Source organism: Malania oleifera, chromosome 2 (genome assembly GCF_029873635.1).
Source record: "Malania oleifera isolate guangnan ecotype guangnan chromosome 2, ASM2987363v1, whole genome shotgun sequence".
In the NCBI taxonomy this organism is placed as follows: domain Eukaryota; kingdom Viridiplantae; phylum Streptophyta; class Magnoliopsida; order Santalales; family Ximeniaceae; genus Malania; species Malania oleifera.
Window position 1 is genome coordinate 100957739 of NC_080418.1, and position 12562 is coordinate 100970300.

Here is a 12562-nt window from a genome sequence, read left to right on the forward strand (position 1 = left end):
ATGCATACTAGAAGATGCTGGGCAAAATTCCAGCTGCTCGTGCTTATCAATCATTTGTTAAAAACTAATTTATTCCACATAATGGACGTTATTAACTGTTTGATTACCTCTACATACAATCAGGCTGAGGCTTGGTATTGCCAACCCCATTGTCTTAAATTTTTCCAATTTCACCAAAATTTTATCGAAATTTTAGATTTCAGAAGGGTTCAAATCGAAATGAAGGTTCAAGTTCTTTTTAAAAAAATTTTGGCATGGTTTTAAATAATGGTCATGACCGTTACGTAACGTCATTAGGTAATGGTTTTTTGGGTTCTAGATACCGTTACACACTACAAAAATCGGTGGCAAGAAAAATCACAGTCGTAGCGGCCGTTACCTAAAGGCCGCTACGTAACCGCTATAGGACTATTATGCCCAAAAATATTATATTATTTTTAAATTTTTCTTCTCACCTTCGTCCCCCCCCCCCCCCCACCTTTTTTTTTTTTTTTCATAAATCATTCTCAATATACTATGTGGCGAGAGGGGGAAAGGATTATAATGAGGATGATAATGATACAAAATTGACTATTTATTTCCACACTAACAAGAGATGCATTAATTAACAATTTGAAAATACTAACTTGTTAGGAAAATATTTTATTTTTATAATATTGGAAATTTGATATTTGTGTTCTATATTTTTCAACTTCAACCTTCTTTCTTTTCTAGTAATTGTTTACTTGTATTTTTCGTATACCTTATATGTCTAATAGATTAATTGAATGTATAATGTATTCTATTTGTTTAAGTTAGCACATATAAAGGTTTATCACGCATAAAAACAATGAGAAGTACAGCACACGCATAATTTTTCTGTCAATTGTGGTTTAAAACAAATGTAAACTTCTTGCCCTTACTTAGTTTAACTAAAGGATCCAAAATCCACTAAAACTCTTTCTAAGAAGGGTTAAAAGCTTAAAATATGCAAATACACTAATATGCACAAGGTTGGGTGTGCTTGAAAAAAAATTCACGGTCATTACACCTGTTTCTCGTTATGTAACATCCACTAGTCCTACTTCCCATTACACCCATTACTGTTATGTTACACAACCCACTACCAAGATTTAAAAACATGAATTTTGCCAAACTCCAAATATTGATCTAGTGGAATTTTAGCAGAAATTTTACGCATGGTATCTGAGGTTCAAAAATATGCCTTTGAAAACCAAGGAAAGAAAGAGAAAAAAACAAAAACGAACCTTAAAGTTTTTTATTTTGTTTCTAAATTACTCACAATCATCTATTTTAATATTTTCCAAACTTCAAGAGAAGGCAATTGTAATAGAAATTTTTTTCATAGGTTGGCTAATGGGAAGATGAAAAACATGATTAGGGAATTGGAATTGAGAGGAAATGAGGTTATTTTTATTCTCGTTTGATTGCAAATGAGTTTACTAATTTATATTCCAATTTTTATTCAATGGAGGATTTGTGTAGGCCAATGATTGAGGGTTTTAGATGGGAGTCCTATTTCTAGGGATCATGTGAGTTTGGTTGGAAAGGCCTTTTGAGGAAAACAAAGTTAAGGCAACAATGTTTGGGAGTGAAAGTCATAAAGCTCCAAGTCAGATGCACATTTAATTTGGCATTTTTTTCAAGTGTTGGGGTGTGGTTAAGGTGAATTTGTTAAAGGTCTTTAATGAATTTTTTCTGTAACAGGATTTTGAGCAAGAGCATTAATTCCATTTTCCTCACTTTGGCAGCAAAGAGGAACAGATCAATTGAGATTGCAGATTTTAGGCCTATTAGTTTACTAACTAGTGTGTATAAGATCATTGCTAAGTTATTAACTAATAGGCTGAGTGTGGCGTTAGATCATAATATTTCTAAGGCTCAAAGTGAATTTGTGGGGTAGGCAGATTTTGGATACTATTTTTGGTTCCCAATGAGGTTGCAAAAAAGGTTCATAGGAAGAAGGAGAAGGGCATTCTTTTCAGATTGGATTTTCAAAAAGCTTATGATAGGGTTAGTTGGAATTTTTGGACAAGGTGATGGCTAGAAAAGGGTATGGGGAGAGATGGAGGACTTGGATCAGGGGTTGCTTGTCTAGTGCTTTTTCCTCTGTTATTTTGAATGGAGAACCTAAGTTCTTGGTTTAGAGCACTGAGAGGTGTTAGACAAGGGGATCTATTATCTCTTTTTTCTTTGTTTTGGTTGCTGATGTTTTCAGTAAAATGATGGAGAGGACAGTTGATAAAGGTCTATTTGAAAGGTCTGGAAGTGGATAGAGAGGGGGTTTGTGTGCCCCATCTTCAGTTTGCTGATGATGCTTTGTTTTTCATTAGTGATCACAGAGATTCCTTTTTGAATATTTTGACTCTTCTAAAAAATGTTTGAGAGGGTTTATGGGCTTAAAATTAATTTGGGAAACAGTGGAATAGCAGCCATCAATTTGACATCTAGTAGGTCTCGAGAGTTGGCTTTTGCATCTTTTGAATTGGCCCTTGTCTTGTCTAGGTGTTCCATTGGAGGTGATCCTAGGTCTTTGGTTGTTTGGGATCCAGAGGTGGAGAATTTCTAAGCATTTGGATGGGAGGAAAGGTGTGTTATTTTCTTCAAGCGGTCGCATTACTCTTATCCAGACTTGCCTTGCTAGTATCCCCCTTTATTATTTGTCTTTTTTAGGATTTGGGTGGGGATAGCTAGTAAAATTGATAAGATCATGCGAGATTTCCTTTGGTCGGGGTTTGGGGATAAAAGAGGACACCTTGTAAGCTGGAAGACTGTTTTTAGGTCTAGGTTTTGGGGGAGGGGGGGTGAGGAGTTTGGATGTTGGTAAGATGGTGTCTAAAAACACTACTCTTTTGGCTAAATGTTTACAATGGTTTCCCCAAAGAAGTCCTCTCTCCGGCATAGAGTCATTAAAAGTAAATTTTGTATGCATGCGAATGGTTGGGATGCTAATTTGGGAACTAGATGTTCTTCGGAAAGCCCGCAGAGGTGTATTTCTCAGGTCTACTCCTTCTTTGTTCCTCACACTAAGTTTGTCTTGTGTAATGATTCGCATATTCATTTTTGGGAAGACTTCTGGGTGGGTAATGATGCGTTATTATATTCTTTTACTTGTCTTTATTGTTCGAGTTCAAGTCATAATGAGGTTATTTCCTTCTTGATTTATGAAGGTCATTCATTTTCTTGGGACTTTCATTTCTGTAGAATTCTCAATGATAGAGAGGTAGAGGAGCTTTCTTCCTTGTCGATGTTATTGGGGACTTCTTGTCCTTCCTTCAAGGTGAATATATGTTCTTAGTCTTTAGACTCTTCAAAGACTTAATTCTTGCAAATCTTTTTGTGACTACTTGATTAAAGCTAATATTTCCTTTCCACTCCATAGAATTATTTGGAAAGCTGAAAATCCATAAAAGACCAAGGCTTTTGTTAGGTTAGCTGTTCTTAATAGAGTTAAAACCAACAATCTGTTGCAGAGTAGGAGACTTTCAGAGGCACTTTCTCCTGATATATGCTTTCTTTTTGCCTCGATAGTTATGAAACAGCATCTCATTTATTTTTGCACTGCTCATTTTCTGGGAATATATGGAATAAGCATTTTGGTCTTTGGGGAGAAAATTGGATTTGTCTGAAGTCAGTGAAGTATTAGTTGGCCACTCTTTTTGCTAGTCTTGGTAAAAGGAGGCTCATGTTTTGTGGATGTGTGCAGTTTTTGTAGCTCTGAGGGGTTTACGGATTGAAAGAAATGCTCATATATTAATGGGCAAAAAAATCGAATGAATCTTTGTTATGGAAGATGATTCATTATTTGGCCTTGCTTTTGTGTGCTTCTGCTGGTTGCTCTGAAGGAGTGAGGTTTTCAGATATCCAACACGATTGACTGGCTTTGTTAGTCTGATTGTTTGAGTTTGGTTTTATCTTTTATTTTCTCTTTTTTTCTTTCTTCTGCTTTGAAGGATTTCTTGTTCTCTTTCTTGTACATTCTTCTTTTGCTATCAAAAAATATATATATTTCCCAAAGTTCCATTCACAAAGTCCATAATTTGTTATAAGTTTTTGTTGCTCCTTTAAATTGAAATCGAAATTTCTATAAAAATTGAAATTTCCATCAGAATTTCCATAAATTAAGACCCTCAGAATTTCCATCAAAATTGAAATTTTAGTCCTTGGTTAGCCCACAATCTATCAAGCTAAGCCTTCAGGTAAAGCAGTCACTAAGCATTATATAAGAGCCTTCAATCCTTCAAATCACTTAAACCCTTTTTCCCTCTAAATTCTTTTCCCTTTTTTTCCTTCATTCTTCTCTTTCAAGAACCAAAACAATGCAAAAACCTCAGAGGAAGTTGGGGAAATAATCAGAGGGATAGAAGTGCAGAAGGTGCACAACGTTTGTTCCATAAAAATATATGTACTATGTACGGTACTGACACTTCCAAAGAAAGGCTTGATATGTCCAGTCTTCCATCTGTGAGCTAGTTTGGTATTAGAAGGGTTTTCTATGGTTTTTCTATCTTATCCTGCTAGACTGTGTCCATGTTTTTGCCAGCCGCTTGAAGTTTTCATTTTTGCTCTGCCTTCTATGAGTTATTCCAGACTAATTCTGAGAGGATTTTTGGTTGTTCACAAATTGCTATAGTGGATTCTACTTGGTGTGTTTATTGGTAAATTTTTGAGTATCCAACATGGAGAATTCTGATTCTCCTATACAGCTTCTATCTATGCCTTGTTATCTTCTACAGATGTAGCGTTCAGATTACAATTGTAGAATTGAATGACCATAACTTTGTTTCAGGCACAAGCTGGCTTCTCTTGGAGCTAGGATTCTAGGAAAACATTAAAGTTCATTACATTAGATCCTCTTGCAAGTAATAGCAAGGATTAGGATGAGCGGAAGTTAAAAAATCATGCTATTATGTCATGGTTATGGAATAGTATAAGCCATCTGTGAGCTCTAACTTGATGTCTTTAAACACTACAAAGCAGATCTGGATGCTATTGTTGAGATGTATTCTATGTATAAAAATGTATACTTGGCTCATATAATATATGAGAACATAATTAAGTTGCAATAAAAAGATAAATCAATTGCCAGGTATAATAGCACTTCCAATAAGATGTTCAATGAATTGAATTGGTACCATCCACAAACTAATAACTTGAATACAACAATAACGACGACAACAACAAAACCAAGCCTCAAGTCCCACTAGGTGGGCTTGGCTATATGAATCCTTTTCCGCCAATTTATGCGATCATGGACCATTTCTTTTGAAAAATTCAAGGATATTAAATCCTTACTCACTATCTCATCCTAAGTTATTTTAGGCCTACCCCTACCCCTACCCCTTCTACTGCCTCCCACAGTAACTAACTCACTCTTCCTCACTGGTGCACTATATGCCCTACATTGCAAGTGTCCATACCATCTGAGTCTTCCTTCCCTTATCTTATCATCTATAGGAGTTACACCTAACTTACCGCGAATATGTTCATTCCTTAAATTATCTTTTAATGTTATACCACTCATTCATCTAAGCATTCTCATCTCAGCAACTTTTACTTTTTGGATATTATGTTTCTTCGTCGCCCAACATTCCGATCCATATAGCTGGTCTTATAGCTATCCTATAAAACTTCCCTTTCAATTTCAAGGGTATTCTACGATCACAGAACACACTTGAAGCACTTCTCCATTTTACCCAACCTACTTTATCATATGCTCCATCATATGCTCCTAGCTTGTTGCAAATACACTAAACTCAAGGGACTGCTCCATGTAAATTTCCTTCTCAAAGTGACCACATAAGAAGGCATTCTTCAAATCTCACTAGTTGAACGTCCGAATGGAAACAAGAGGCAAACCTTGATGCTTCTTCCCCATCTGAGCCACCCTTCCCATTTTTTGAATCTTAACACAATGAAACATGAGTATCACCTTAGTGGACACAACACTCCTGCAAGAGTGAAGATGATTTTGTAAAGGTAACATAAGACCAAAAGTTCTATTTTCTCCTTTTTTTAGCATAGAACTGATGAATACAAGGAATGGAAGATAATCGAGTAAAAATAAAGGCAATAAAAAAATGCTGTTTTGGGGGTTTTAAACCAATCAGAACTCAGATCTGTCATGATATGACACGCCTAGATTCATGTAAATTGATGGATTCAAATCAATTCGTTACATGATTAACATGGTGAATCAGTAGATTCGGAAAAATTTCGTTGTTTTTGGATTCATTAGTAAAGATTCTGACAACTATGAACAAGAGGGATGAATAGACATATAAATGCCATTTTAGCCACCAGTGAAGAAGTGCTGGAATAATCTAAACATGCACTTGAGCATTACCTTTACTCACTAATCTAGCTTCCAACTGGTCAACAGAACCAACACCACGTTCACTTTTGAAGTATACCAACAACAGACTTATCACAGGAAGCTTTACAAGTTCCCAAGTATCATTCAAATGCAAAGCAGGCATCTCTACTTTCTTGCAGCCTTCCACTCAGAATGAGAGAGCTTTGGATACAAACTTTGAAATAGAGACGCAAGATAACATGGTAACAACACAATAGTAGGAAGAAGTAAAAAATTATAAGACAGAAAGTTAGAGATAGGGTGTTGATTACATGTACGCTGACCTTCACAAACAGCAATATGAAGGTCTTATTTCAAGAGAAGTCAAATTTGCAGACAAGGAAACTGAAGGCATATCACTAGAAGCTGGCAGATACTCAATTACTTTGTTTCATTGTCACGTATATACCTGCAAAGGAGGATGAACCACATGACCAAAAGGACTAAGTGAAGATGAAGACACAAAAGAACAAGGGCTACACAAAGACAACCCCCTGTATCAGAAAGTGGAAAGGAGTTTGGAAAGGGGTAGGAACAACCAAGATCATTTGTATCCAAATAATTCCAGTTGTGTGGAGTAGCAGCGCAAAGAGCATTGCATCTGCAGAGATAAAGAAACAATGCAAGGCACGATCAATACCATTTCTTAGAACAAGAATTCCGGGGAAAAAAAACGGAGTTTGAAGATCCTGTTTATCAATAAAAGGAGCTTACTAATGAACAAAAGATACACAAGTATGCAAGGAGGTCACGGAAATAGAAATTCATAAGGAAAGATGATTGAATATGATATTTGATCTCTAAGTACCGAGGATCATGGTCTTAAATTTACACGAAATTGTCGAAATTTCTTTGAAATTTTCAATTTCCATCACCCTCGAAATTGAAATGCAAGTCGATTTCCGTCTTACATAAATTGCATCACAATATCAACGAATTATCTGAAATTTATCGATATCTCAAAATTTTAGTGAAACTTGCCAAAATTTTAACTATAGAATGAAATTTCCTCGGAATTCAAATGAGAGATTTAGGAGCAAAGTGAAATTTCTCAATTAATTTATTTTATTTTTTATTAAATAAAATGATTATTACAAGGCCTTATGAAATTATATGAAAAAATAAACTTGCAACAACATTTTATCTAACCACTCATGTCTAAATTATCATTATTTTTATAATAAATAATATTTAAATGATTTATGAATTTCATTTGTATTTATTGAATGTTTTTATTGCACGTTATCTAACAAATATGTATGATACACATATTATATTACAACTTTTCCACCTCATACACAACATAGATGTATTTAACTTGTAATATATTAGTCCTAAATCTTATATAATTATGTCTATTAACCATTTCTAAAGTTTCATAAAAGAAGTTCCATTCTTTACTACTGATTTCCATTTTTTTTTCAAATCAAAATTGAAAATTGACATCAAAAATTGAAAATTGAAATTTGCATCAAAATTTATGTACTTTTGGAGCTTCAAAATTTGAGCCGAAATCAAAATTTAAGACCTTACTGAAGATGGCATTCTATTGATAAGATAGAAAGCTATAAGAACTGCATCAACCTAAAACACTTTAGCCACATTCCTTTGAAATTTAATATAAATAAATAAATAAAAATAAAAGTACAAGTGACATCCAAAATATGTTTAGTCTTTCAGCAACTTCAATTTGTTGTGAAGAGCCAGCACAAGATGACTGGTTAAGTGCGTCTAAGTTAGCCATATAGATAGTTTTGGACAGTATCTGGATTCCAAACAAATAGCTGTGGCGATGTCCCGCGGAGTGAAAGTTGCCTCGGGGTGCGGCGAAATAAAAAGTGTGTGGTTTTGATATTTTCAAGGAAAACATGGTGTGATGGAGTTGCCACTAACCTTTTGGAGTGTGGTTAAAACACTTGATTACTATCCTATTAAGGGTAGAATCGGTCTACGTTACCAAAGTAAGGATCGGGAGTTTGGTTACGTGGGGGAAGGTACTAGCACCTCCTACACGCCCGTTCTAGGAACGATACCAAATTAATTAGAAATTTATCCTGAAATTAAATTGAATAGTCTTTATTTACTCCCTTTGTGAATTTACAAAAATGGAAATAAATGAACAACACAAATAATATACAATATGTAAATATTCCCTCAGAACCGGGACACGGAAGCTTAAATACTTATGCCCCTTTGTTAAAATCATGGGGAAGGAAAATCGAAAAAATATGTTTACAAAAGTAGCTCCCAGATTTGTTTCAAAAATTATGTAGGATTTTCCAAAATATCAAATAGTATTTTCAAGTTTTTCTGGGAATTTTTTGGAATGATTTGGGATAAAAAGGGTGAACAAAAACCATTTTTGACCTCAAAAAATTTTGGAAATTTTTTCCAAGTTTTCTTGATTTTTTGATGATTTTTCCAAGTGCAAAAACAACTTTGAATCAAAATATTTTTTTCAAGTTATTTGTAATATTTTCGCAAATTTAAAATCAACGAAAATAATTAAAGAAAGTAAGGAGAAATATACTAAAAAATTTTTTAGAATTTTTTTTTATTTTTTTAAATTTTCTTTGCAATTTTTAAGATAATTAAATAACATGGTGCAAAGACTAATTTTTAAGGAAAATAGAAAAGTGGGTCAAAAACATTTTTTAGAATTTTTTCTTCTTTTTTTTTTAGTTTTCTATAATTTTTCTGAATTTTTTTTGTAATTTTTCTAGATTTTTTTTGAATTTTTAAAATCAAATACATAGTATACAATAAATAAGAAAATAAGAAAAACCGGTTCAGCACCGGTTCAGGGGTCAACGGGTCAGGTGGAACTGATCAAGGGTCAACAATTCATGGGAAACCGGTCAAGGGTCAACTAGTCAAGAGAGGGGTAACCAGTTTAAAGCTGAGTCAGGGCCACGTGTCTATCACCGAGTGAAGGAGCACAGGTGGGCGCAGATTGGTGACGTGGTTCAATCCTGAATGTCCACCAAGAGACAATCTAATACGGCTACGAGAAGAACATGCATCCCTCTGCGTGTGTGGGGGACAGATGATCCATGTGTCGGCTGGCGGGTGGAGGAGCAGACATTGATGCTGATTTCTGATACAGGGGGATCTTGGCCGTTGCTAGGGAGCAAAGATCCAACAATGGAGAGTAGATTGCCTCAGATTGCTGACATGGCTAGATCAGGGGCGTTGACAGGAAACATAGAATGGACGGCGATGAAGGTACCTGCGTAGCCTTTTGATCGAACAGGCAAAAGTGTGCCACGTGCTTGAACCCTACAGTCTCGGGGCAAATGATACTTAAACTGAAAATTTTTGTTTTTCTCATTTTTGCATTCTCCCTCTCTCCCTTCTCTCCTCTCTTGCTCCCTTCTTTCGACAACCGAAGCACTAGCCTCAATCTCCTTCATTCCTTCTCATCCTGCAATCTCTCCTCTCTCCGATCTCAAACCCTCAGTGGAACTGCGATGCCCCAAATCTCCTGCAACTACTTCCACTCTCCCACTTACCTGTTTTCTCTCTCTCTGTCTTTCCTGCAACCGAATCCCCAATTTCTTCTAACCCTCTCTCTTTCAACTCTCCTCGAGACTTCCTACTGAAACCCTAGCTTTGAACGTTCCCCTCACTGATCTGAAGATCCCCCTTTGATTCCATATTAGATCAAACCAAAGTCCTAATCTCTGCAATTTGCCCCCTCTTACTCTTACTCTCCTCCCTGTTCTCTCAGATTCTTTACTTGAAACCGAAGCTCAAGTTTGGTAATCTGCAACTCCCCTACCTCTCTCTCCGTCTTCTCAACAACTCTCAGAGGAGTTTTAGCTTTTCACAAATCCCCCAAGCTCTTATGGTCAAATCTGAACAGACTTGTACCGTACAATGAAACTATGGATAACATACCCCCAAGGGACTTCGAGGGAAGTGACTGATATGGATCTCAAAGAGGTCCATTCAAAGTCCGATGAAAAGATAAGTTTTTTTTCTTCTTCTTCTTCTTTTTTGTATCTTGATTTTTATATTTTGCTTGTGGTTTGATGTGTGGGTATGGTTTTGAGTGGGATGTGAACACTGGTTGTGTTTGTGATTCTCTGTGTTGTACTTGAGAATTAGAGTTTTAGATCTAGGAAGGTTGAGGTTCAGGGATGAGTTTGACTCGTCTGAACCCTAACTCACTGAGTTATGCTAGGTTGACTCGCTTGAGTCAACCCCAGGGGAACTGTGTTGGCTCGGGTACCCCAAGTGAGTTTGGTTGGTGTGTGTTGTGATTTGAGCATGTGTGGGCTTCGGTTCAACAGTGTTTTGGGCTCAAGTTATAAGATGTTTTGGGCTATGGGTAGATGGGCCTCGGTTTATTCTCAAAGTGGGCTATGAGTTAAAAATTTTCCAGGGGCTTGCAGTTAATTTGAGAACGGGGTCGGGGACATTTAAAAAAGTCAGGCCTCAGCGTTCTTTTAAAAAGTAGTGCCTCGGGGTTCAAAAGCTGAGGGTTGGGCTTAATGTTTCTTTTTAAAAGATAAGATGGACTTGGTGGTTTAAAAACTGAGAGTTGGGCTTAATGTCTTAAAAAATGACCTGGGTTTGGGTCTATTAACATGCAAATGGGCCGGAGTTTTTAGAACAGTGAGCTTGAGTGTTTTTAAACAAAAGGTTTGGGCCTCAGGTGATTCAGAAGGGAATGGGCTTCGATTTGAGGAGTTTGAAATGGGCTCGATGGGTGTCTAGGTTCGAGTTCGAGTACTTGGGTGTTGTCTCAGTGGTCTGAACCCGAATTCGGGTTTGGGTCCGGCAGTATAAGCCCTTGCTAGGGCTTTGGGTCAGAGGACACGAGTTCAAATTCAGTGAGCTTGTTAGGTCTAACTTCAGTGATTTGGCTCAGGTTCGAGTGTGAACCTGAGACTTGGACCTAGACACCTGCGTTCTCAATTCATCATATACGGCATATACACATCATAGAAAAGAGAATTGAATCTTTTAATTCTACCTTTACACTGTCAAACTCCTTCGGTCTTCTTCTCCTGAGGGTGAGTCTGAGTTTGCTCTCTGGTTCCTGGTCCTTTCTTCAAGGGGGTTCTGGATTGACCTCAGGTCCTGGACTGCAAGGCACCACAGGGATGCCTTCTTGCTTCTGTCTGTGGGTGAGAGAGCACTACGGAGTGCTTTCTCGATTTCTGTCCAGGGGCTCCAATTGGGAACTTTTGAGCTGGCCTCCGAGGTCCAGGGGTTTTCTGCATCTGCTCTGGCTCTCTCTAATTTTCCTTCTAGCTTCTCAGTTACTGCAGAGTTTCTCTATAATGCTCTCTAATTGCCTTCCCTTCTCTCAATTTTTGCAGGGCTTTTCTAATTCTCCCTTATTGTGTCTCTCAATTTTTCCAGGGGTTTCCTAATGCTTTCTGCCTTGTCCCCCTTCTACAATGCGAGACTCCCTATTTATAGGGAGTATGAGGGTCTGATTTGGCACCAAAGTCCACCCTTCCAACAGGTTTCCCCTCTTTATTCCCTGCGATGGCAGGGAATATTTCTTTTTAACAAACTTCATTCCCTCTCTGCACACGTGAATTTTATTATTACTTTTTTTTCTGAATTTCATTTGCTAACTGACGTGTTATTTCTCTTTGGTGTGCAGGACCTTGGAAGATGCTTCCAGCTGACAATTGAGGATTGGTTGCTTCAATTTTCATTTTATTTATTTTTTGTGATTTTGTATGTATTTTGTGCTTTGGATGTACCCCCGTATTTCTCTGTACTGCAACATTTCTTTGTAACCACTTTTTATTTCCCTGTATCCTTGTATTTCATTTCCCTATATGCTACATTTTTCTTTTTTGTATTATTTTTTTACTGAAGGTGTGTATCGGTCACTTTGCCACATCCCTCTGTACCTCTCAAAATCTGGGCACGTGCCCTTCTCCTTTTCTGAATAAAGTGTGACCTCATGCATTTATTTGGACTTAAGTCCCAATATCAAAGCTGACCAATCTTGCCCCGAAGAATACCCGGTAATAACATGACCTTAAGACTCAAACAAATACCCGGTTTTGAAATTGAAAGACCCAATCTTATAACTGAAAGACTTAATTCAGAAACTGAAAGACTCAACTTAAGATCTAAAAACTTGATTCAAAATTTTGAAGGACTCGATTTAAGATGTAAGACTCAAATTAAAAATTAATAAACTCAACTTCCAAAATGAAAAGAAATAAAGGACTC

The 12562-nt window shown here is 36.7% G+C and overlaps 1 protein-coding gene across 2 annotated transcripts in view; it reads right to left on the minus strand.

Moving 5' to 3' along the window:
- The window catches only part of LOC131149362 (nuclear pore complex protein NUP133), a 54227-nt gene that overhangs the window by 12499 nt on the left and 29166 nt on the right, over window positions 1–12562 (minus strand). The window lies entirely within an intron of this gene.